The sequence below is a fragment of the Pezoporus flaviventris genome, unplaced genomic scaffold (assembly GCF_033815535.1).
Source record: "Pezoporus flaviventris isolate CSIRO_AGI_PZ_B2104156 unplaced genomic scaffold, CSIRO_AGI_Pfla_v1 ptg000045l, whole genome shotgun sequence".
NCBI lineage: Eukaryota > Metazoa > Chordata > Aves > Psittaciformes > Psittacidae > Pezoporus > Pezoporus flaviventris.
The window spans coordinates 26,165,440-26,191,847 of record NW_026892593.1 but is presented as its reverse complement, the minus strand read 5'-3'; the positions used below and the strand labels follow the sequence as shown (position 1 = coordinate 26,191,847).

The window sequence follows — 26,408 nt, the reverse complement described above, 5'->3', positions numbered from 1 at the left end:
TGTGTACAGCAAAGCCACAGAGCAGCCTGAGAAAAATGATACTATGTCTTAGAGACGGGGCAGAAGGAAAGACCTGGTTTGATGCCTAAGCATGCTGCCTTTTCAAGTCTCTGATAGTAGTAGCAAAAAGAAAAATATAGAGTGGTAAAATCTGCGCTCCTGAGCACATGACAAAAGGCAATTAAATGTGCACAAGCACCTGATGAGATCAGGGACAGTTGCTAGAAACCAGACTTCACAGATCAACTCTTCAGAAAAGTATCTGATTCAGGAATTAGTATTAGAAAAATAAATTAGTTTTGCCTACAGTGACATTTATAGCCATCAAAGGAGGAGGATTGTGGAACAACCTTCCAAGGACGGAGTGGGAGCCAACAACTGTTGTTAAAAATGGACATCTTTTTGAAAGAAGCTAAGGAACACAATGCTTTCTGACAGCAGAACTTTTCTTAGTCTACAATCCTCTATTTGTAAATAAATCTATTTCTAGGAAAGCACTAGAAAATATCACGTTCAAAAAAGTTAATTCAAAAGTAAACAATGATTTTTATACAGCAGCATTTTATGTTTCTGGGCTTTGATTACCTTAAGCCCTTAGAAAGGCACCAGCTGTATTTTAGATCACTGCATCAAATTCCATCCTTACTGCTATTTGAGTAATAATATGGAAGTGTTCAGCTTTAGATTAAGATCAGCTTGCCATGCATCAAAGTTTTGAGAGGCCTAAGGAAATTATTAATGCCATAATGAAATGTAATGCCATCATTCTTCAAATAATCATAATGAAAGATTAACCATAAGAATCTGACTGTGCCTTCCCGCAGTAGAACTGGAAGATGGGAAACAGAGGACACGGGCAGTTCTGCAAGGCTCACTTCTGGGTCTTTTAACAGAGAATCATGGAGGGGAGAATCGGCCCAGGAAGCAACCAAATAGGTACAGAAATGCTCTTCTGCATTTCAGAGCTATGCATGGGTTTCTTCTTTAAGTCCTTCCTGTGGTTGTTCTCCTGCTTCTCTACCCTGACTGCACAGCCCACATGGAGCCACAGGACACACTTTTGGCATATGTTAATAAGGTGCAGGCATAAAGAAATATTATCTTGGGAAAAAATCTCCCAAGATTTAGCTTAATCAAGATTACCTGTTGATTAAAGTACAACAGTGGTACAAGCATTCTTAATGTCAACTGAATATTTTGGGTTGCTTTCTCAATATGCTGGTGCAGTATGAAGTACATCAACACAGCAAATGTATTGCAACATCTTCTAAGGAACTATTATGTTAATTATAGCAACTGTGCAGGACAGGCTAACATAATGTCAGAAATGTTTATCTAGGTGGGATTCTAGACTACTGCAAGGTAATTAAGTGATGGTTCATGAACAGGATTTGTTAATTAATTGATCTACAGCTATCCTCTTCCATAAAGTACATTGAGGGCTGAGAAAAATAATAGTATTTGCAGTTAACCACTTCTCAGACAAAACCACTAAAGAAATTTTTCAGTGTTGTCTTTTTTTTTGTGGGGTGGCTTGTTGAGTTTTGGTTTGTTACTTTTGGAGGTTTTTTCTGGACCTGACAAAACATTTCAGTCAGAAAAGTTAAGATGTTGTAATTAACTAAAACCAGCTAAATCTACAACCTAAACATCATTTTAAAATTAAGTCCTAGAGAAAAGGAATTCTAAGCATAGTGCATAAATCATATCCTTCTCCCTTCTTTGGAAGAGTAAGAAGTGAATAGCTTACTGAATGCGAAATTAGCTAATAATTAGCTAATATTTTATTTACTGTACACCAAAAGAAATTAACAGAGCACAAATTGTGATTCTCACGGTGTAAAGCCTTAAAGATGCTCACCATTTTGTTTTCAGCCTCATCATAAATAACTTATAAAAATCAAGGGACTGATCAACATTGCATGGATGCTACCTATAAGAAGAATATTTTCTACAAAAATTAGCAGGGAAAACCTTAAAACTACTCTTAAATTTTTGAATCTATGTCAAACTATCAAAGTGTTAATACATTTAAAATTAAACAATTATTATCTAACTTCAACCATTTTTAATTGACAAAGAAAAACCATCTGTAAATAACTATTTCTTAGGCTACATTTTACCTGTTATACACACATATGAGCCAACAGAAAACTGACTGGAATGTAAGGGAAGGTCTTAGATGAACCAGTTTGCCTAATGATTTCCTACAGAGTAGTAAATAGCCTATGAGGTATTCACTGCAAAAGTGATAGGGACTCTACACCACACCACTCAACTCTCAAATATTCAGAATTTCTAGTTACATTTTCAGGAGAACATAGATCAAACAAACACAAGTTGAAGATTAATTGTGGTTTTGTTCTCTCAGGAGTCATACACAAGCACATTATATGTCTTGATGACGAAGAAATGTTAACCCCACTACATTTCAGATCCTCTAGCCATTCCAAACACTGGAATCGTGGCATTCCCTTGCAATGGAACTCACCACTGGGCACAGTTGTTTTCCAGCTATGACTCCATGGGACATCAACCTGTGTTTCCAACCTGCAAAACTTGCCTTTCGCTACTGGATGAAAATTAAGTGACTCCATAGAACTTCTTTCAAATCCAACTACTCACTGTTTACTTCTGAGACGACAGCAAAAATGTCCACACCCATAAATTTAAACTCCATTTTCAAGCTTTCAATTCAGCTTAGAAATGCCTCATCTCTGTTTGCTGCCCCGAAGACATCACAAACTTCCTTCTATTTATTTATTTACAATGTACTGTTAAAAAATAAATTACTTCTTTATTCCTTATTCTTTGTTCTTTTGGTTTCCATGAACAACTGCACCTTAGCCTGTAGTTTATATACTCCATAAGGTATGTTCTAGCACAGGCATTACTGCAGAAATCTCTCTGAATAATTAGGTACAGTGAGTGGGTTATATGCAGCCATTGCCTGCTGAGCTCCACACAGCAAGAAATACTGACAAAGATATACAGAATGTTCACAGAAAGACTTCTGACATCTCCCAGTGCTGGAGAAAGACATTAAAATCAAGGACACAGTTATCATCTGTGCTACAAGAAAGTATTCAGATTCCCAGTGAAGGCTCAAAAGCTGCTGTTTTGGGTGCAAAATCTAATCAAATTCCCTGAGCATTTTTATTCTAAATAAACATGGGAAGAAGGAAGCATTGGTATTCCTACATTAAACATAATGAACTGAGGTAAAACAAGACACTTGGCCTATTTGATTTGTGCTTCATTGCAACTGATGGAAGAGCTAATTCCTTGTATTTACTCCCCATGATAAAACCTTGCTCAAGAAAGAGCCATTGCCCTGCACAGCCACATGGCACCTACAGAAAATTACTTAATTCACAGCATCTGGCCACTGGCAGGCAATGGGTCTACTTTCACAGCAGATAACCTTTTGCAACCTTACTGTTGCAGTCTCATTTTGCCAGTAGTTCAAGCACCACTGCTGTTAATTACTCATGGTACCTCCACCATCAGAAGTTTTGGCTGAAATTTCATTTAATCATAGAATCACAGAACAGTTTCAGCTGGAAGACCTTTAAAGGTCATCTAGTCCTATCCCTTGCAATGAGCAGGGACAATGTAAGTGTCATTCTAGCGTAAGTGAAAAGTTTTGGATGCACACAAAAAGCATGCTAAGAATAAAAGGGCACTACAAATGGAAGCTACTGCATTTAATTTTCCTTTTTTCCCTGCAGACACCATCTCTAGTGCTTTTTCTAGGTCTCACCTTTCACAGTTTAACAAAACTTAACAAATGAATACTTAGGGCAAAATAATAATATTTATATAGGCCTCAATTGCACGTACTTCTTTCCGCCTAAGAGAGAAAATAAACATGACAAGTATAGAAATGAACAGCACACATTTATTTTTCTTTTTCTCTGGACAAATAGCAGGCAATATAAGGAAGTCTGTAGTTCATGACAAGAAAATGCACATCAGAACCAGGAAAACAAAGTGATCTGCAAAGCCTCTGCAGGCACAGCAGAGATACAGTGACAGAGAAAAATTCTTTTAAGAGTCACCTTGAAAAGTACTGAGATACAGTGTTCATCTTCACTGTAGGGAACAAAGAGGAAGCACATTGCAGCATCCAAGACGTGCTGTGGTAGTTAAGAGAATGAAGTTTCCCTGGGAAAATACATTTTGCTGGTTTTAAATTCTTTTATCTTCATACTTTCTCTGTTTGAGGAAGTTTTGACACAATTGTCTAAACTCCCATCACGCTGAAAACAAGAACATATTACAAGCACAGAGAGGAGTGTCACCAAAATGCCTTTATAGGTATCTGAAGAGATAAACGAGTTCAAAAAGAGATTAAACAAATTCCTGGAGGACAGGTTGATCAGTGGCTATTAAACACCCACCAGCTGGCTCCAGATCAGGGATTCTCTGAGCAGCTGAAGGGTGAAAGAGAGGTAGAGCAGGGGGGTATTTGCTGGTAGTGGCTGCTCAGGGCAGGATGCTGGACCAGGTCTGGTGCAGTATGGCCTTCCCTATGGCCTTGCACTATGTCATCAAGCAGCTCTGCTCTGCATACACTTTCACTGAACCCATCACATATGATGGGCCAGTCCTGGACCTCTCACAAAAGTACAGATGCTCTATAGGGAGCACAACAGCAAAATAGCCCAATGTTATCAGTTCTCTGAACATTACTAAATGATTACGTAGACCCAGTCCTTGGAAAAGATCCTTTGCCAGCCTCTGGAAAATTAAGACTCCTCTTTTTCAACAAAAGCCCTTAAAAAAAAAATAAATCTTACTGGTCAGGACTTCTGGTTGCTGCAGCCCAGGCAGACCTTTCCAGCACAAACAACAGGTAAAGGGAGTTTATATTTTATGCCAGATGGTACTCAACTGTCTGTCATCTCCTGCTTTAATGTGCTAGCTCATTACTGATTGCATTTCAGGTGCAAATTAATGTTGGGAGGAGGGGAGGAGGGTGTTTCCTTCTTCTTAGCATGCGATGCTAGATACAGTTTCATTATAGCTCCTCTAGTATACGGTAAGCATTATACTTTCATGCACAAGTGTGTTTCCGTCTGTTCCAATTCATACTGGTTTATTTCATCTGACTCCATATGCGAACACATGTCCATTTATTTCACAGAGCACACAATGTCTAAAAGGATTTTTCATCAATTATGCTATAAAATTATAGCAAACAACATAAAATAAACAAAAAATTCCCCCAAAGGCAAACCCCAAAATGATGTTGATGAACCTGCATTGTAAGTTTACTAATAAGCGACAGAAGGTATGAATCCTCTGAAGAAATGATCAGCAATGCCAGGGATAGTAACCTCCTGATTTTGGGCTGTACTCTTGGCTCATAGCTTAACCCAAAAAGTCCTGAAGGGTCTGGCAGCATCCCAGCAGCCTGTGATTACCTGCATATGGAGAGCTGTATTGCCCAGAGCCTCCACAGCACCACACATGGCAGCTTGTTCAGCTGCCAGCTACAACCCTGGCACAACCCTCACCTGAAACTCTGAGAAGAGCCATGCAGGTTACAACCATGGTACATCGGACCTGGCAGTTCTGTCCCTGACAGTGCCCCATAGAATCCAGATGGAATGCTGTAACTCTGCAACCTCCCCAGAATTAAACACTTCAAATTGTACTGCAAAGCCAGTAATTAATTCCTGGGTGTGATCCAGCAATGACTGCAGGTATTCTGGATTTACCTGCTCGCATCTGGGGGTATGCAGAAGAACTTTAAAGGCAGTCATTCCTTTTAACTGGGATGGGTAGACAGTGCTGTGGCTTTGACTCACAGCATGCCTCTTACCACTCAAAGTCCTGAAGAGTGCCTTTTCTGTCTTTTCCTTTGAATTGTAGTTAAAATCCATGTGGGAATGTGACACTGTTGATGGTCCTGTCCACATGCTGACTTATCTAGTGCTGTGATGGTTATAGCTATATGTAGCTATACAGTTATAGCATCAATAGCTAGACTTGACGATCTTAAAGATCTTTTCCAACCTAAATGATTCTACGATTTGGGGGACTTCCCGCACTGAAGGTAGCACCTTTCTGCCTTTGATAGATTGCTCCTGTGCAAATTTGTCTCATAGCTTTCTCAGCCCATATAAGAACATTTTGCACCTATACACTCTGCAGCTATGACATGAATAGTTTCTCATTACAGAACGAGAGATTTAAACAAAAACATTACAAGCAACAGTCACAGTCATTCCTATCACATTCTGCACACCCTTTGTAATATTACAAGAGCTCCCGTTGTTCGCTCAGACATCCCTTTCCAGGGCAGAAGACTTACTGTACATCTATGCTATTTCATATGTTTTAAAGAATCTTGGTATTACACATCACAACAAAATCATTCCTGTTTCATATGTCTTGCTATGTCACATCAGGCTTCCTCCTCTCATCAATACCAAAGAACTAATCACACTGGGTATGAACAACTGGAATACAGAAAATGATACACCATGAACCAAGCACATACTTCTTGGTGCTTGCTATATGGAAGCTGATGGCCATTAGAATATTCTAAAAACAAAATGAGAATGACTTGCTATATATGGGTAAAATTCAGGAGGAAAATGCTACAGTGCACAAGAGCCAGAAATGTACTTTAAAATGTACATATACCCAGGCTCTGCTGATATTAGTCTGAGTTGGGGCACCGAGCAAATCTGAAGGACTTAAGAGAAGCACAGCTGGAAAAGGTTGAACTCAGTGCCTGCTATTCAGCAGTGAGCTGCTATTTTTGAGACAGATCCTGCCCCTGCCTCTGCAGGTACAGCTGATACCCTGCTCACAGAACTATGGCAAGTCAGAACTAGGTGATCTGAAGGTCCCTTCCAACTCTGAACATTCTATGACAAGTCCTGCACATGAAAGGAAAAGTACCCTTCTCATGGCAGGCAGAAATATCTAGCAATGGAGCACTCCCAGAGCAGAAAATTGTTAAATTTTCTTGCTTTCCTAGGATCATGAGAGGACATCTGAGACTCCATAGAAAAACTTTATTTACATGGATTTCCTTATAAATTAATATGTCTTCATTTTGAAGCTGCATTATGAGCTGCAGCCAACTGTGCCACTGCCATCAGGTTGAAGACGTGCATTTTTAGCAGTTTGCTCTGAATTGCTGCAGTCCTGCCTTTACTGGCTATGATATTCAATGTTATACTTTCAGCTTTTTTAATCAGGATGAGAACCTGTTCTATTCTCCCCTATTTAGTGAATTAATCAATAAACTACAATTTCACAGAGTATATGTGAAACCCTTGGGAGGCCAAAAATGGATTGAATGATAAATTTCGTTTCCTGGATTTTTTTCATGCTTCTTATCATTAAAATCAAGAAGAGAAAATACACTGGAGAGTATCATACATCATTGGTGTCAAGTTATTAATTAGCTAAGTCTAACTATTCCAATGGGAAAGCTTCCTATACGTTTCAGAGTGGCTCTGCCAGTAAGAGGACAGGAGGGGTAACACTCTTGCTCAGGTTGTTGAAGCTGCCTAATAAAAGGATGAAGTGCCCAAGCTCAAGGGTTGACATTTCCCAGCAAAAGCAGGGAAAAATGCCCTAGCACTAATGCTTGGGGTTCACTGGGGCTGATGTTAGCCACTAAATCACTGCAGAAGATGGGAGGAAGGAGGGTTTTCATTGCTTCAAGCAGATTATAAAACCAGTAGTGAAACAAAGTGCAGAAGTAATTCTACAAAAGCAGCTATGATTAAGACAATGCTATGTTACCACCACAAATGTGGCAATAGGAATTCCTGACTTTTTTTATTGTGGAAAAAATTATTGAGGCATCTGAAACACAAATTTGGAACAGCTTCTCTGTGGACATGATTCTGTGACACTGCCAACAAATGCAGAAATGGTAGAAAGATGAAACCTTAAGTATATTTGTCACAATGATGGCTCACAAATTCAGATCATTTGTCCTTCTTCTTTTTGTTTTGCCATGAAGTAGTTCAAAATGTCTTAAAAAGATGGCTGGGGATTTCTTCGGATCTTAAGATAAAAAAAAAACGTAGATTAACATCAGAAATTCTCTTGCCTTCCATGAAAAAAAATGCGTAACTCCCAATATATGGTGTTACTGCAGGCAAGAAAAGAGATTATCAGCTATAGCGTTGGCAGTATAGTGTTGACAGTAGTAGCCAGTGAGAAGATCTTGAGCTGGGTGTAATTTATAAGCAGTTCAGTTAGAGCTCTCCTGTGCATGGCTTCTGGTCTCTACAGGCATGTGGTTGGTGTGTTATCTGAAAACCTAGCTGTAGGACAAAACAACCAGCATGATGCATTGAGGCTGCCTTTGCCAGTTTACACTGAGCCCCATGAATTCCGGTGCAGGGAAGCAAGGGAGTTTACATTTCTATGCTATTATTTCTACTCATATTGAGCTTCCTTTTGAAGTATCTGATTTATGTGAGGTATAATAAACATGTAAGATATGGTTGTTTGGGCTGCTTGGTCAAGTCACAACTAGTATAAATGTGATTCCACATAATCAAATACCTGATCAATAGCATCAAATCCCAATCAGTGCTATCAGTAAATTCATGTACACCTCATTTGTGACTTTAGAATCATAGAATCATTTATGTTGGAAAAGACCCTATATTAATCTACTACAAAAAGTTGGCAAAGCTGTGACTAAACAGGCCTTACTCTATTCACACACTGCATAAAAAAAAGGCTCTTTATGAGAGCTTCAAACCCTAGGTCAACCTAAATAATCCCCCAGTTACTCCAAACAGACCACCCCCTGGTAAGATGTGAGGGATTCTGGAGAACCTATTGATTGTTGTCACAAGGGTTCCTCTTCTCCATCATAAACCCTCTTCCTCCTGCATCCCACTTAAAGACACTGCAGAAATTACATTAATGGAAGCCCGTACTGGTTTCATTCCTATTAAACTACACCTGAATGTCGTAGAGAAGACTCACTTTATGTTACTCTAAGAAACAGGTTTCCTAAAAAAGTAAAAAGAAAAAAAAAAAAGTAAAACCAAGTAGAAAACTTTCTGATACCTCTGTCCCATTTGGAAAGAGAAAGTCTGCCAGTTCCCAGCTCACAGCCCTTGGCTGAGACTTCTCCCTAGGGCCATCTCTAATTTCCCATCAAAAAGGGCAAGGGAACAGCATGCTCTGTCCCAGAAGGAGGACAAAGCCTGGCCAAATTTGTGACTGCTCCGCAGTCATTCCCTGCAGCTATGAAATCCCACTCATTTCCCAATAAGAACATTTTCAAAGGGGCCTAGTGTTCCAGACCTTAAATAAGGAGCATGTTTAGGAAGAGTCCGCTTCCAGCCTTACCATGAAAGGTACTTTGGTACCAAACACCAGTTGAATCTCCCTTACAGAATGTAAACCAGAATTTGGCACAGACTGGCTCCAAGTTATTGAAACACTCAGTAAAGCACTTTGTGGTTATGGTCTCTTAACATGTAAACTCATTATTTTGCCCGTCTGATGAGTTAAAAGATTCCATTTATTCAGATGGCAGTGTTTTCCTATAAGGAAATATAGCCTATGCTCTCACAAAGTGTCTGCTGGGATATAAAAGCGATCATCATTACTGTAGCCACATACAGACACTTATTAATACAGTTCTTAATTTGTATCAGTTAATCCAGTCAAATTTTGTATTTCATGTCTAACACCATTTTCCGGTCAGTAACAACCAGTATGAAGCCTCATGACACAAAAATGTCAAACTGCTGGCATTCATCCAATGACAAGAGCACCAGTGAGACTTTTTGAGTCTGCTGGGCTTCTCCACATGGAAATAAATAAACAGCCTGAGGATAATTTTATCCTGCAACAGGGTGCAGTGGGAAGAGACTTGCATCTTATGTATAAGTCCGTCATTCCCATTCTCTTTGAAGAAGGATTCAGGGTAGGAGATCAGTTGCTGGGATGAAGACAGACAAACACTGTGGTCAGGTCAGATTCTAGCACCTGGAGGAAAACCCTGTGTTTGAACTCTCCATTGTGAAAGGTTTGCAGATATCTGTGCAATTGTCTTAATGTAGTCTACCTGCTTCAAACAATAAACCTTGAGGGGTATACTTTGTTGTCTAAGACTGTTTTATTTTCTGCCACACTGTTCCATAAGTTAACAAGCCCCCTGTGCATTACTGCTGTAGGAGGCAGCAGGAATACCTGTACCAGATCCAAGCTTTAAGACACTAAACCCATTTGTAAAATAAGGAATGAGATGTAGCTCAAAAAGCTCAGCTGAAAAACTCTAGTTTCACTGACCTACATTAATCAATGAATTTATAGCTTCCAGCTCAAGAGGCAGGTGAATAATTATTTTTATAAAGTAATCCTTAGTGTGCCAGCCTTTCTTTTTTCTTTTTTAGTAAAAATGCTACCAGTAGAAAACCTAAGACATGAGCTCCTCTTACCAATTTCTCCTAAAAGATTAAAGACCTTGTTTCCAACATACTGAAATATCACTGCACTGTGAATAATGTCTTCAGCAAATGAGATAAAGGAGTTTCAGTTCTCTTGCTGCTCAGCTAAGTCAAATGAAGTTTTGGTGCTATCAATGAGCAATGAGTTTAACCAAACTCACTTCCGTCGTCCCTTCACTGTTATTTACAGGGCAATGCAAAGAGAAGGAAAAAGTGGCTATTCTCAGTTACTGCTGAAAAGCTAGCACCCAGGGAACAGATTTGTTGAGTAAGCAGGTATTAGATACAGACAAACACATACTGACATATTTTTTTTGGTAATAAGCATAGAAGTATTCATAGGTTACTTGCTTAAAAGGATTCTACGCAATTATCAATTTTAACTGTCTGAAGGTGTAGTCAATCAGTAATTGTAATTTGTAAAAGTAATTTGATTGTTCTCAGTGATCGCTTTACCAACACAGTAGGAAAAGCAAAAATAAATAAATGACTAGTTATAGTGCATAACAGAGTGAAGTATGGGAAGAAATACTTTTTATTGTGTTATTAATAATTTAGAAGCATGTTTCTGTTAGCAAAGATATACACAAAGATATTTCTTTATTGCTAACCTACTATTTTGCTTTTGGTACAATCCTAACTGCATGATCACTTATTACACGTTAATTCCTGTTATTAATTCCTCTTATTAATATGCATTATTTCTGCTTTCTTTTCCAGTAACAAATGAAAACCAATACAGACCAGAAGAAACCTTTCCTTTTATTTACCAGAGGCATAACTCAAAAGTCTGACAATGTCATTTTACTGCAACAGGGAGTGAGAACTGATTTGTGATCATTCGAGTTCACACAATGCCCAAAGCATCAGCTCTTGAAGCTTCTTATGTTCCTAAATAGTCACCCCTTCAGTTATTAACTGTACTGAATGGATCTGCTCTGCAGCCTAAAGCAAGAGCAAAATCAATAAGATCTGGTACAAGGCATCAATTCCCTGATTGCAAATGTATTTATTACAAGATCATTTCCAGAATTAAGCCCAGGCTGATTACAATTTGCAAAGTTGTAATTTGAGAAAACCAAGAGCTGCAATTTAATCTTTGATGTTATAATGAGAACGAGAGAATATTCCAACAGGTTATTAATGAAGACTTCTGTCCACAATAACCTGGGGTTTTTTGAACAGTATCCCTTACTAATCAGATACTTGCAAGACCTTCCCTTCTTAAGCCTTTTCTCTGTATAGTATCCTGAAATATTTCTTGGTATTTTAAATTATATAATTACTGAGGAAATTGGGGAGAAGAACAACAAAAAATTCTGCTCTTCCTCTAATTACCTGTATTAACAGCACATAGTTGCTGGGCTGCCTTTGTTTTACTAGCTTTTTATTCAAGCTGTTTTCTCTGTAGTGACTGAAATATTTATATATGCTCCTTTGAAAATCTCAGCCAAAGAGACTAAAAATCACAGTCCCTAGTGAATTTCAGTAGACCCTGGATACCTTTCTCAAATACCTTGGAAAATCCTAGCAGTTATTTGCTGGAGAAAATTAGTATTTCCACCTCTTTACCATTTATTACTATATCTGTTTCCTGATTTAACACAGGTAACTTAAATACCTCAGTTTCAATGGGGGGAAAACGAGGATGTTGTTATAAGATTAACATTGTGAGAGTAGCTGTGATGCTTTTTATTTGTGACTGTCAAAGAATGGAAGTAATGTTTATTCATTGATACACTTAGAAATAGTAGCAAAGCACTGAAACAGCTGAGCCATATTTCTATAAATCACATATGCTCTGAAATCTGAATGTGCAACCCTTCCCTGTATACATGTGTCATTCTCTCTCACAGAAATAGGTTTCCACTATTTTACTTAGTTCCTGTTATTCACAATGTTAGGTATGCCCTAATTAACTAAATGAGAGGAGTTCAGGATATTTTTTTTTCTGCTGTTAGCTATTCTCTTTTTTATATCTGTTTTCATGGTCAAAAGCCTGCTTAATCTGCAAAATTACACATTTCAGGTGATATTTCATGGCAGAAGCAGAGAAAATACAATCAATCCTCCATGGCAAACGCAGAATGACTAGCACATTTGCAAGCAGCCAGCTATCATACACATCTTTCCTGTTACTACTATGTGAACTCTTCACTGATATCACTGCCATCCCCCCAGGTTCCCAGCCTGGAGTCCACATGCCCAAAAGTGTGCTTGCACTCACCACACGTGAGATGCGGTGTTTGCAGGGAGGATTTTTACCATCTCCCTCTCTCTCTCTTTCCTCTCTAAATGCTCCTCTTCCTTATACATGTATAGGCTTCATCTCGCTGCAAAAACTGTTGTGGCTACAGCCAGGGGCCGGTGAGCTCCTCCCAGACCTGCTCTGTGACTCAGCACCCAGCAGGCCTGCAGGATCCCAGGAACCAGCACTACGTCTCCCCACCAGCTGAATGTAGTCCTTATCCCTGAGACAGTCAGCTTTCCCCAGCATGGGAAGGAAGGGTGATGGAAGGACAAACCCCTGGGCATGCCCACCTTCACACAGCAGGTAGGATGCAGCCTGCCAGGGCTAACCTGTACAACAAGGCACGTGCTTCCACGCGGAGTAGTGAGCTCAAAAATGTCATGTTTTCAGGCGAGCAATATTAACGTAGCCTGATTTCTGGGACAGCAATTTTCCAGCTGATTATTAGGTAATTAACAGCCAAACACACACTGTTCATTGAGGCAGGGGTCTGTACGTGTTTCTGTGCAATGTGGCATAAGGAGTCAGGGATCCGAAACTGGCCAAATCAGGTGTTACTAGATGTGAATGGAAAATAACGATGAAAACTCAAAATAAAAAGGCATTTACCCAAGGAATGGTAGTATTCTGTTGTGACTGCTTGCAATACTGACTGGCAACACCTTACTCCTTCACACAGCAAACAGCTTTCAGGTTTATTAAACCAGCTATTTCTCAGTACTCTGTGACAGTATATCTCAAAAAGTATGGATACATCTTCAAGTTACTGAACACAGAAACTAAGCATTTGTATGGTGTTTTCCAAAATACGAAAACCTACAGATGCACAAAACACTAATGATACAGGCATTTTTAAGCATTTATTGTGGTAAATAATTTAACAGGCAAGAAAAATTTAATTTTACTTATCTTCTTTTAAAAGATTATATTTTCACTGTACACCTACAGTGATTAAACAATTTAGTATACCCTAAACTGTCAAATGTGCAAATGAAAAGAATGTAGAATGCTTTTAAATTTTTTATTGCTTTTTTTTCCAGCAAATTTCATAATTACCTTTGTATGTAAAATCTCTGACAGTACATAGTTTTGTGAAGGACAATAAGGGCAGGCTTGTCTATTCCCTGAATGACAGCCCAGACTTCTATCCAAAATGTAACAGTTTGATCATCTTAGCTATTTACAGAACAGCCAAGCAATAGATTCTGGGACTTGTTTTCTTGACACACATTTTACTGTAGCCTGCAAATGTTACAGAAAATGTGCAGATAGAGGGAAGGGGGGCGGCGGTGGGGGAGAAAGTCAATGGAATTTCATTGTCATTATTCAGTTAGGACCGCTAATGAAATAGATCATGTTATTATATTGATCATCTCGGTGACTATCCTGCCCCTCCCCACAATGCAGTCATCTATAGCAGATAAAAATTGATCAGAAATGCAGACTCCTGCACAAACTGCAGGGTTCAGGAAGTATAACAGCATTTAGTCTCAGCAACATTTAAACAACCATTTAAAAACAATCAGACTAGTAGGATCCATGCAACCGTATCCACCCGAGAATCCTGACTCTGCATTCCAGCACAGATATCTGAGTCAATGTAACCACACTGCATCATCATAATCCTGCCTGAGCATAGTGCCTCTTCTGCGCTCAAATCCACAAATAAAAAATGCCCCCCCCTTTTTTTTTTACCTTAGGTGGAGAATTCCAGCTTGTCCTTTTGTTCATAATAACTATTCCAAGTTAGTATGTTACAGGGATGGTTACAGCAATAAACTTCACAGATCCTCTCCTGCGGCAGAAAGCAAATTAGAAAAAAGGCTTCAAACTGTGACCTCAGAGCAAAGCACAGCCGTTAGCATCCCTCAGCCAGCCTTCAGTGGAAAGCAGTTTAGGCAGCAGAAAAAACAGCTCTGTACATGGCTGCAATGCTTTCAAATCAAGCATTCCGTGCTGTAAGCTCAGGGATTTATATCTTCTTAAATAGGCCGTCCCACTCGATGCTGCTTGTGTGCATGAAAATATGAAGCATTTCACTGCAGTCACTTTATGCAAGAAACTACCCCAGTCATCTTTACAATCTCTGTCACTCTGCTCTGAGACTAAAGAATGAGCAGAGCATGCATAATTCATGCATTAAAATCTTCTGTGCACTTCCTGCAGCAACGTTACATCCAGTAATGGTATATTGATCAGCTCATCACTAAAACAATCGGGGCTGGGCAACTGCTTTACTGCAACAAATAATATTCCATCCAAAAGGGGATGCAGGCACAGGCTTCCCCCCTGCAGCACTCAAGCATAACTCCAACATATGTGGCGTGGCATTTACATATTGCAGAGTGTTTAATCTGGACCCTGCATTTCTTTGACCTTCTAAAAATGCTGCATTATCTGAGCCTTTTATCTGAAGTCGGTATTCCTTGCAGCCTGTTTCTCCTTTTAACTCTAAGCAGCATGAGAAGCAAATATGCTTTCCTAACCTCACACTTACAGCACAGTGAACCTCCAGAAGCAAAGAGCAGATATAAGTATCTTCTACCCCTTCTACCCCAAGAGACATTCCTTGCCCCATATACACCTGCACCTTGTTCATAGCAGTAAACTAGACCACTCTCACCTGAATCCTTTCATGACAATGCACACATTACATCCTATCTGGAGATGCACGTACACATCATTTTTGTCTAGCACAACTCACATAACTTGTATCTGCCAGATCAATTAGAATAGGTCCCAAAGCTTCTACTTCTTCCCACAGATCTGTGCATCTTTTCAGTACGCTCCCTTTTCTTGCACCCCTGTCACTTAAACAAGCTTCATCACAGTTTACCAACCAGTCTCCAGCAGCCTTTGGGCCGTCCCACCCTCTGACTGCCACATGCTTCTCCCTCCACACATAGGAAAATCATGACTGTCAATTTCAGAGGAAAAACATGAGAGAGGGAAGGCAGACAAAAGGAAAATGCTAGAGCTGTGACTGAGGTGAGACTCCAAAGCAGTATTTAAAGGTAAAGTAACAAGAATCTTCGGTTACCCTGGTGTGGACAAACAGCATAGTCACCAGCATCGGAACCACACAGACCTGTAGTTTCCTGAAATCTATGGAATTATTCCTTACCCTTGATGGAATTTGGGTATGAGTTTTTATCACTAAAATACCTCATCATCACTAAATACAGAACTGTTACTGGGTTTTATTTCTTCCTGGGATCAAAGACCGTACAACTGGCAGAACAGAAAGCCTTGATGAGATTGCAGCATGAATAGAGACATGCCACATACTGATGAAAATCTGAATCTGGGGTAAACTGTCAAGTCTCCTGCAATTGTATGCATTCAGTGCCTCCCGAGTAAGTTAATGGAAAATTGTCTGGAGCAGTCAGGATTTGGCATACGGTCTGGAAACTAGAATGAATAGAGGCTTTTTTCAGAGGAAAATCAGGAAGACATTTTGCTTGGTTCGCCTCTCACCAAAGCAATCCCTTTTCAGTGTACACAGTATCTAATAGTTTTCCCTCATGCTGAGGCACACAGATACAGTTAGTGAGCTGACAAGAGTGTCGCCAAGAAATTACCTTATACCTTGTTGGTATGTCCTTTCTCAACAGTTACCAAGGCCATAATACAACAGCAGTTAACCTCTACTTTGCGGTATGTCAGAAACAGCAGTTCAGGTTATCAGATTCTTCACCCATTACTATACCCTGAGTGCTGGGTCACAATCATCTCTGGCAAGCATTAAGCTAGAAGTTACAAACCATATCAGAAAACATGATGTTACGAAGCTGTCTGATTAATTAATCAGATTAGAATGGAAAGAAACCTCGCAGAGATGAGATTTGTGCCCCTGGTCATGCAATCCCCATGAGCTTGCTCTGGTCTTTAATCAGTTATAAGGGGCAAGTTTACTGGGCAAAAATATGCTCTTGTAAGCACTGCAGACTAGTTTATCCTATGCTTATCACTACAGTGGACATCTGCCACTTCTTGCTTTGTTGGGATTAAGCTCCAGATAAAGATGTATAAATTTGGATGGCTAGCAGTGCATGCTTGCACACGAGGAAGGTGCTCATCATCTGTCAGAAGACTGTTAGAACCTGTTTGGCTGTCCAACTCTTGCAATGTATTTAAGGGTGAGTTGAATCATTCCCATCTCCATTGACTGCATAAACTAGTCAAAGGAAGACTAGAAGCACTGAGGAACAAAGTACATCTTCCTTCCACTACAGAACTTCATAAGAAGCATAGACAATAAAAAGAGAAACTAATGCCACTTTCTGTGGAAGATGACAGAGATAAGAAGGGTTTTACTGTTTGTATGGGTAAAGTCTAGAAACTGGGAAAAATTAGTGTTTTGTTGAAGTTATTGGTGTCAGCAAACACAAATATGGGTGTTGTTAGAGGTGCATTTCCATCACATTGATGTACTGGTGATGTATTTCACTGTGTTAGACACATCCCAAGGAAATCTGACAATCCATGTTGATAGAACATTAGCCTTCTTTGTGTATATATTTGTATTTTTTAGCATTCACTGATTTGCCAGTGATGAAAAACATGTAATGAAAATGCCCTGCTCTCCTTGCTTTATTATTCTGGTTCCACACTTCCAATATAAACTATCATACCAGACATTCGCATTCTTACTACGTCTAGGTAGAAATTGGAAGCTCACAGGCTTAAGCACTAAGATTTACCCTTCATCATGAATGCCTGTTTCAGTACAATATACATAGCTTCCCAGCCTTCCTGGCACATCACCCCTTCAAAGTAGAAACTCCAGACTTGGGAACCTTTTACTCAATTTGAAATGTAAAAGTGCTCATGGGTCTGGAAGATTTTAAGATAAGCTACACAGTGGGCTGTCAGGTAGTCTCAATCACAAGATCAATATACAGCATAAATTCTCCATATTCCGAGAGCACAAAGCTGTTTAATGCAGCCATTTCTTGTCTTACAAATCTTCATTTTATTTCTCTAAGTAGTTGATCCAAGCCCACTGTTTCATGCACCTCTTTCTATTATTATTTTGTTACTCTCCCTCACTGTAGTCTAACCCTGTCCTTGGTTCACAAAATCATAAAATCATTTAGGTTGGAAAAGATATTTAAGATCATCTTTAATAACACTACCAAGTTCACCACTAAACCATGTCCCTAAGCACCACTTCTCATAAACAGCACCTTTCTCTTCTGCTCGTCTTCTTACACTGAGCAAAAGCTCCATTCTTCCACAACAAATTCTGTTCTTCACATTTTCTAGGTAGAAAAATCTTATTCTACCATTTATCGCATCCACAATGACTGTCACTTTCTTGACCGCAGTTCCTAAATTCTCCTATCCTTACTTTTCTTTCCATGTCTATTTCTCCAACAGAAATCTGGCAACACAACTTGATTTTTATTTCCTTCACTTTCCCTACTCCATCCTTGAGGCACAGAGAACGTTTGTGCTCGGTACTGCTATATATACACCTTCCATAGAGCCACAGCTGTCTTACATAGTTTCCTTATTTCCTTCAGAAACTCATTTCCCCTGCCTGCTTTCATTCTCTTCCCATTCTCACTGTTTTTATACTTTCACAAAGAAAAAAACTCCCTAGTGTTTCTCTTAGCCTCACTTGCTTTTGCAGCCACCATTACATCTTCCTGCTGCCTTTCAACACTACATAGCTTTAAAACTACCACATGAAGTTCCTCTCTTCCTTTCCTCCTGGCTTTTGCCTTTTGCACTCTAACATAGAAGCTCTTGAAATCTTTTAGCATTTGTAGTTATCCAGTCCTCAGGAGCAAGGCTTATTTTTCATTCTTCCTGACATGCCAACAGTTTTTCGTGGTTAGTTTTTACCTCTGAACTTTTGGCTCCCTCTCCAACTTTGCTCTGGATGTCATTCAGAGGAACAACTTCATGCTTTTTTCTATGCTCTGCGGAGAATTACCTGGTCTTCTTTCCTCTTAACACTTTACTCTGCTACAATCTCACCTACAAACACAGTGTCAGCTGCCATCTCCTCTTTGTATGCTACACCTCCACTCCAGTAAGACCACCTCTTTTCAAATTGGTATCTCGGCTGGTATTTCTGATACTGTAAATTCAGGCATCAGATTAAACTCAACATAGGCAAATTTGGGATTGTATTAACCCTCCCCATGCTGCCAGAAACTTCCTAAATCACTGTGTACAGTGACACCATCTCGCCCCAAATTTAAGACACTTGTCTGAATGTTATCTCCACCACACATCATCCTTAGGTCATCAAATCCAGGCCAAGTTTTGCAGAATCTTTCTGCACAATATTGCTCATACACAATATTTTATTATGCACTTAATTAAAACCCTTGTCTGGATCCTCATTATCTTGGGAATAGATTAATACAAAATTTTGCCCCCTGCCTGGACAAACACAGCATCTAATCTGAGTGCTACTGCAAACACCATTCTTCTGGTGCATCACTCCGATTGTGTGACCTCTCCCCTCGTATCCTGCTGCTCCCTCCCTTGGCATCTCAAAGACAAGAAACCTCATGCTCCCTTCCATGGACTGCTCTCATTAGTATTCTCACTTGGTTCTGAACAGCCAACTTACAATTAGTCTTTAACTTATTTTTCATTAGCCCCTTGTTAAATTTTCAGTCAAGCACTTCAATGTTTCCTCCCATTACACTTCAAGCTTTGGAAGAACTCTCTGCAACACCTGCAAACTCACCGCATTGCCCTCCTTCAAATCCTTTCTTAAATACTCTTTGCTATCACAATTAAAAAAAAATTGGCAGCACGTAGGCTGCTCAGGAAAACTGGGACCATCTATCCTCATGGCTGACTTTCTTTCACTGTTTCTTTTCAGTTCCCCATCTGTCTTTGCCTTTTATGTTACACTTCCACTCATAAGTACTTACAAGTAATTCTCACTAGGACAGGAACAAACTTTTTAGTTTATTTTTTCAAAGGGGTCTCTGGTTGATGACTGTGGCTATTCAGTACAACACTAATCAACAGTACCAGAAGGCACAGGAGAGTGGGAATCCTACAGCAGACATCTAATAGAACCTGGGGTTTCAGAAATACATTTTGTGCCAGCCCCAAGTTGTCAAAGGAGTCATATGATGCTGCCATATGGTGCCAGTTCAGTCATTTAAGCCGAAAATGTGATTTAGTTGTTCTATGGACCACTTTGCTACCAATACTTAAACATGTTCCCCAATCAAACAAATGCTTGTTCTGCTTTCCTGTTTCAGTCAGTGTTCTGAAATATCAAAGATAACAATTCATTATATGAAAATGCTTTAATAATTGTTCTGAAACAATCCAAATATTTAATACAATTATATAGGTTGTATGCCAATATAGTTGTCCCTACTACATATATTATACTGCATCTTATTATATAGTACAGGCTTAAATATCATTCTACATATTATACAGTTATAATATAAAAAATTATATAAAACCAGTAGTTATTATGATAGACTACAGACTACTATATATATCTGCCATATTTCAGGTGTAAAAGAGATTCTGTATATACTGAGAAGAATGCCACTCTTTATGTTCACATGTTTTATATGAAATCTAAGCCTTTCTAGCCTTTCTTATCCTTCTGTGGAGGTCCTCAATATGAGGCAGTTATTACTCAAAACATCACTTGACTTTTAAAAGCTAGCCACACACACAGAGCTGGAGACAGTACTATGTTTATGCTCTCCTAGGCCTTTGGTTTTAAACAGCAACAAAGGCTATATTCAAGATAACAGACAGAACTTCCCTCCAAATACTTTCCCACACTTACAGAGTGATTTATTTCAAATCACTGCTGCTCCAAAACCAGCATGAAGTGCAGCATGACTTGCTGCAGTATATCCCTCTACAGACTGTCTGTAATACTGATGGGAAAATGCTGTTCTACAGGTCTTTTGTTCACCTGGTTTTCTGATCACATCATTCTCCTTAGTCCAAAAGCCCAAGACCACTACAGACTGAATTTCTACATGCATTTTGAGCTCCTGTGCTCAGCAAAAACTCTTTTATATTATCTGTTTCTGCATCTTCATTACTGCTGTTTTTGCACTCTAGCGTGCTTGTTTCCTCTATGATGTTTCTGACCTCTGAATTGATTTTTCTATCCATCATTAGTTCAGAACTCTCTTCATTCAGCTTATTGGTCCTCATTCATCACACTAACAACTTACACCACTGGATAAACAAAGCAGGCTCTTATATTTGACCCAGTAGCAACACCCTGTTGGGTTGCCCCTTCTGATATCCTCATCCAAAGAGGGATCCAGAAATTCAAGGAACCTCACAGGAGTCAACAGAGTTATGTGTTTTGGTGAAAAGTAGAAAAAGCCAAATATCCATTACTGTGAGCAGAAATTCAAGGTCAGCGCCTGTGCAGAGCATAGCAACAAGTTCAGGGCTGCCAGCTCTTCAAGTGTGCAGTTCGAGCCAATGAATGTTTCCAGTTGACTGAAATGCTTTAACTACAAGCTGTTTACCATACAAACTAGAGACAAACTGCTGCATTCAAAGATGCTGATGGCGTTGCTCTGAAAAGGGTTGGGCGGGAGGGTGTTGTTAGGTGAGGGCAGGGGCACAGACAGCTGGGGGCCACAGACAGCCCCTCGCCCCAGAGCACAAGCTCGTGGCTCCTGAACACACAGTGTGGGGCTGGGCTGATTGCAACCACGGCAGCCACGGATCGGGAGCACTGGACAAGGTTATTGTGACAGGGCAGGTCTGAGGTCCTGCCAAGATGGGAAGGGGGCAGGGCAGGGATAGAGACAGCAGTGTGCTCAGCCAGACACAACTGCAGCTGAAACACAGCACAGGCAAGGTCCCAGGCAAGGCCAGACTAAAACAGATCCTAGAAAAGGGCAAAAGGCTTCTCACAGCTTCCCTACAAATCTAATCCCAGGCTATACAGCTGCACCATTTGGAGCTGAACACTGGAAGGCAACTCCATGGAAGGGGAAGGTTCCACACAGCCTGTTGGTGCTCTCAGGAGCCTGACATCTGCTGTGAGCAGGAATGAAAAATAATGAGAATTTCCAGGAAGACTGGCAGGAGATGGGGAGCAATAAGAAGAAATACAGAAGTGTGTGGCATGGTCTAGAGCTATGGGAACAGAAGCTGTGGAAAGAGGGCAGAGCTGGAACACCAACCAAAAACGTCAAGGACATCAGCAGAACAGCAAGAGGAAGGCCAATGAGCAGGCAAGGACAAGCCAAGGCACACAAACATGGGGAAGCAGGTGCAGTAAAACTGGGTGGAGGTGAAAAACGGGAGACACTCAATGGCAGCCTGGACGCAGGTCAATGGACTGAGAGCCAACAGGGTGGTCAAGGCTAACGAGAGGAGCAAGGATTTGAGGCAGCAGCATTACCTGACACACAGTTATCTTTTTTGCCTCCTGTTTTCATACAACTGTGGTGGTGTTTCCTATCTGTAAAGTGCTCTGGAGCATAGCATATGCCAGAAGGGACAGGCTGGCAGTGCCTGCTGTGCTTCTCCTTCAGCAGCCCACTCTGCTGAAGTCTACCCAGGAGGCTCCAGAGACACTGGTCCCAATTCTGTGACATTATATGTCCACAGGTAATAAATAACCTGGTGACCTGGAAAAAGTATTTTAGGTGCCAAACCACAAAGGTACCAACTTACATTGTCTGCAGCAAATTAACACCAGTAACAAAGTACCCAATATTCAGAGGAATTTTTCTCCTGCTCACTTTTTAATCTGAACATTTGGATTTTTATCTGTTTTCTACTCGGTCTGCAAACTGCTCGGAGAGTGCATATTGCATAGCTACTTCTCAGAGTGGACTGCTGCCCTTCCTGTTGCACCAATGGAGGAAATGAGGGTACCTTCTCCCATAACAACCCACTGAATGCTAGAAGAAATACATTATTTGCTTGCTTGTTTTTACTCCATTCACTCCTAGGTCTGCATGCCACACTACACTTTTGAATGAAGAAAATGTCAGTGTGTTCCCTGATAAACAGCATGGGATAGCATTTGGCTGCATGCAAATCACAGGAAAACTGAGGTGGGAGGCCAGTATTTAATCTTCATCTTCATGTCAAACATACTTGCCAGTCAGTACCACCCAGTGTTTTCAAATGCAGGTCAACTCAGATCAGTAGCTTGCCAGTCAAGAAGCAAAAGTGACATGAAATAAAAGGAAAGACTCCTACTTCCCTGCCATCAACAGCCTGCACTGTCAGTGACAATCATCCTCTGTGACTCACCACCAGCGCACAGCCCTCTCTCCTCTTTGCCAGGGCATAGCTTTTGACTTTGTCATCTTCATGTGTTCACAGTTCTCTGAATCAACTGATGCTCCACCACACACACACACACACACACACACACACACACACACCCATTAGTCCTACCTTACCAGAGGGAAAATAGACCTACAAATACAAATGACAAAAGCAGCGATTTTTAGCTTGCGAACAGCTGTGTTCCTCAAATAAAAACCAAATCAGACATTCAGGTTCTCCTAAGAAGGCTCTTTCCTTTCAGTACTATGCATTCCCAGGTCCAAGACATTTTTAATCCTCCACCTTCTCCTTAACTCACAGTGAGAAATTACTAACTGCAAAAACATACAGACAATATAAAAATGAGCAGTTCTAAATATGCATCATAATTGTAGGGGCAAGAGCCTAGCAACAAATGGAAGTGGAAAACTCTCACTCATCAGTGAGAATTTGTGGGAAATCAATTAAATCTCTAAATTTCACCACTCTGAGGAAAAACCCAAAACTAAGCCAAAGCAGGATTGTCAGTTCCTCAAAATTAGGAATGAGAAGCACTTTTTCCTTTAACTCTTTCTTTCTAGCCTATACCATTGATAGGTTTACATGACTTTTAGAATTACTACCTCCTCCCCAGATGGCAATCCTGCACAAACTTGGGGGGCTTTATATGTTCTTTTTCTCAGCAAAAGGCAGATCATTGAGTAACACTGGAACCTGAACGAATAGACTAATGTCTAAAACCTCTGAATAGTAGGCAGTGCTTTGTGAGAAATGCAATGTATGATATGAACTACAAAATATGAAGGTTGGGAACACGGCATAGGTTAATCTCAGTTGTTTAGCTTGTTTTAAGAGAAATAAAAGCGATATAACTAAAACCAAATTCCCAGCTAGGACAAAACCCAGTCATCTTTGAGGAAGTATGAGCTCGATTTCAAGACCCAAAGTGAAACGTGTCATGTAAGGGATATAAGGCAGGAATATTGTTTTCAAATGAATAAACACTAAGTATGTAAATAAAAAATGAAGGAAACTTTTGAACGGGTGTGGTCTATTTCTGACAGAACAAGACTTTTTGGTTAAATGACTAAAGTTGCACAGATTACTTGATTTTAATAGTACAAACAGAAAAGTTTCTGAATAACACAGTATCACATATCCATCTTATGTACACAAATGTAAATGTTCACTGACTTTTTAATGCAAAAGAATTAAGGTAACCATTTCACAGATATTTTTGTTGTTGTTTTTTAAAATGAAACTTTATGCAAATAAAGTATTTCCAGTCATTGGCTAATCCTTTTTTCTTCCACAGTTCCAGGACCAAGCTTTTCTTTTTTCAGGCAGATGGTGGGATGGCTGAAGGACCGCAACATTCTCCCACTGCTTGCAGAGACACTCACACACCTTCAATGCAGTGCATATGGTCATGTGAAGACCAATTCAAGAAAGCTTCCAGAAAGCTCTTCTTTCAGCTACTGAGGTCTGCACAAACTAACAACAGCTCCTTGACAAATAGAGGAAATGTTCCATATGAGCTGTACCACCATATGAGACTAAATACTGGGCTTTACGGGATAAAGCAACTGAAAGCAAAAAAAGAAAAGCAGCTGCAACAGTGCCTTTTTATAGCAACCCATCTAACTACTCAGGCAAGTAACGGAAAATGAACTGTTTGGGCCTTTTAATTTATAGAAGTTACTCTTTAGAATCATGGAATCACAGAATCACACAATAGTTAGGGTTGGAAAAGACCTTAAGATATCCAGTTCCAACCCCCTGCCATGGGCAGGGACACCTCATGCTAAACCATGCAGTCCAAGGCTCTGTCCAAGCTGGCCTTTAACACAGCTAGCCATGGAGCATTCACGACTTCCTTGGGCAACCCATTCTAGTGCCTCACCACCCTAACAGGAAAGAATTTCCTCCTTATATCCAATCTAAACTTCCCCTGTTCAAGCTTGAATCCGTTACCCTTTGTCCTATCAATACAGTCCCTAATGAAGACTCCATCCCCAGCATCCCTATAGGCCCCCTTCAGATACTGGAAGGCTGCTATGAGGTCTCCATGCAGCCTTCTCTTCTCCAGGCTGAACAGCCCCAATTTTCTCAGCCTGTCTTCATACAGGAGGTGCTCCAGTCCCCTGATCATCCTCATGGCCCTCCTCTGGACTTGTTCCAACAGTTCCATGTCCTTTTTATGCTGAGGACACCAGAACTGCACACAATACTCCAGGTGAGGTCTCAGGAGAGCAGAGCAGAGGGACAGGATCACCTCCTCCGACCTGCTGGTCATGCTGCTTTTGATGCAGCCCAGGATACGGTTGGCTTTCTGGGCTGCGAGTGCACACTGAAGCTGGCTCATGTTAAGTTTCTCCTTATTTATATAGCTCACAGATAAAGTATTAACAGGCAGCAGAGACTAGTTCTTTGACAGAAAAATGTTCAGCATGTTTTGAATGAAAGGAAGCTGTGGTGAATAGCTTAATGGATATCTACAGTAACACACCATAATGTGTCTGTGAAGATTAAGCAGCAACATTATTAAAAAGTACATCTGTATCAAAATACCAAATATCCAAGCCTTCTAGTTATCTCAGGTGAGGATTTTCACTTGTGAGGAATGTGAGAAGATACTATTCTTATTTGTTAGCTTAATTGTATGGTTGGGGGCTATAATTTTGGGGTTTACAAAAACCAATAGAACAGGTCAAAGAAGATGATCCTGTCCCTCTACTCTGTTCTCATGAGACCTTACCTGGAGTATTGTGTGCAGTTCTGGCATCCTCAACATAAAAAGGACATGGAACTGTTGGAACAAGTCCAGAGGAGGGCCATGAGGATGATCAGGGGACTGGAGCACCTCCTGTATGAAGACAGGCTGAGAAAGTTGGGGCTGTTCAGCCCGAAGAAGAGAAGGCTGCGTGGAGACCTCATAGCAGCCTTCCAGTATCTGAAGGGGGCCTATAGAGATGCTGGGGATGGACTCTTCATTAGGGACTGTAGTGACAGGACAAGGGGTAATGGGTTGAAATTTAAACAGGAGAAGTTTAGATTGGATATAAGGAGGAAATTCTTTCCTGTTAGGGTGGTGAGGCACTGGAATGGGTTGCCCAGGGAAGTTGTGAATGCTCCATCCCTGGCAGTGTTCAAGGCCAGGTTGGACATAGCCTTGGGTGACATGGTTTTAGTGTGAGGTGTCCCTGCCCATGGCAGGGGGGTTGGAACTGGATGATCTTAAGGTCCTTTCCAGCCCCAACTATGGAAGTTAGGGCTAGGCTAGTTAGAACTATGATTCTATGATTCTGTTCTGTACACAGAGCTTTTGCTTACAACAGCAGCAGAAGGTAAGGGTACTGACAAATAATGAATCTGTGATCATATCCTAAAATACAATTGCAAATACACCATTTGGCATTTAAGATCTAACTAATTGT

At 40.3% G+C, this 26,408-nt stretch overlaps 1 protein-coding gene across 1 annotated transcript in view; it reads right to left on the bottom strand.

The window, feature by feature from the left end:
• Positions 1–26,408, bottom strand: part of CNTN1 (contactin 1) — a 239,818-nt gene that overhangs the window by 123,958 nt on the left and 89,452 nt on the right. Inside the window, exon 3 of the mRNA XM_061467767.1 lies at positions 14,401–14,500. The gene's annotated coding sequence lies outside the window, so the exon portion shown is untranslated. The remainder of the gene's footprint in view (positions 1–14,400; positions 14,501–26,408) is intronic.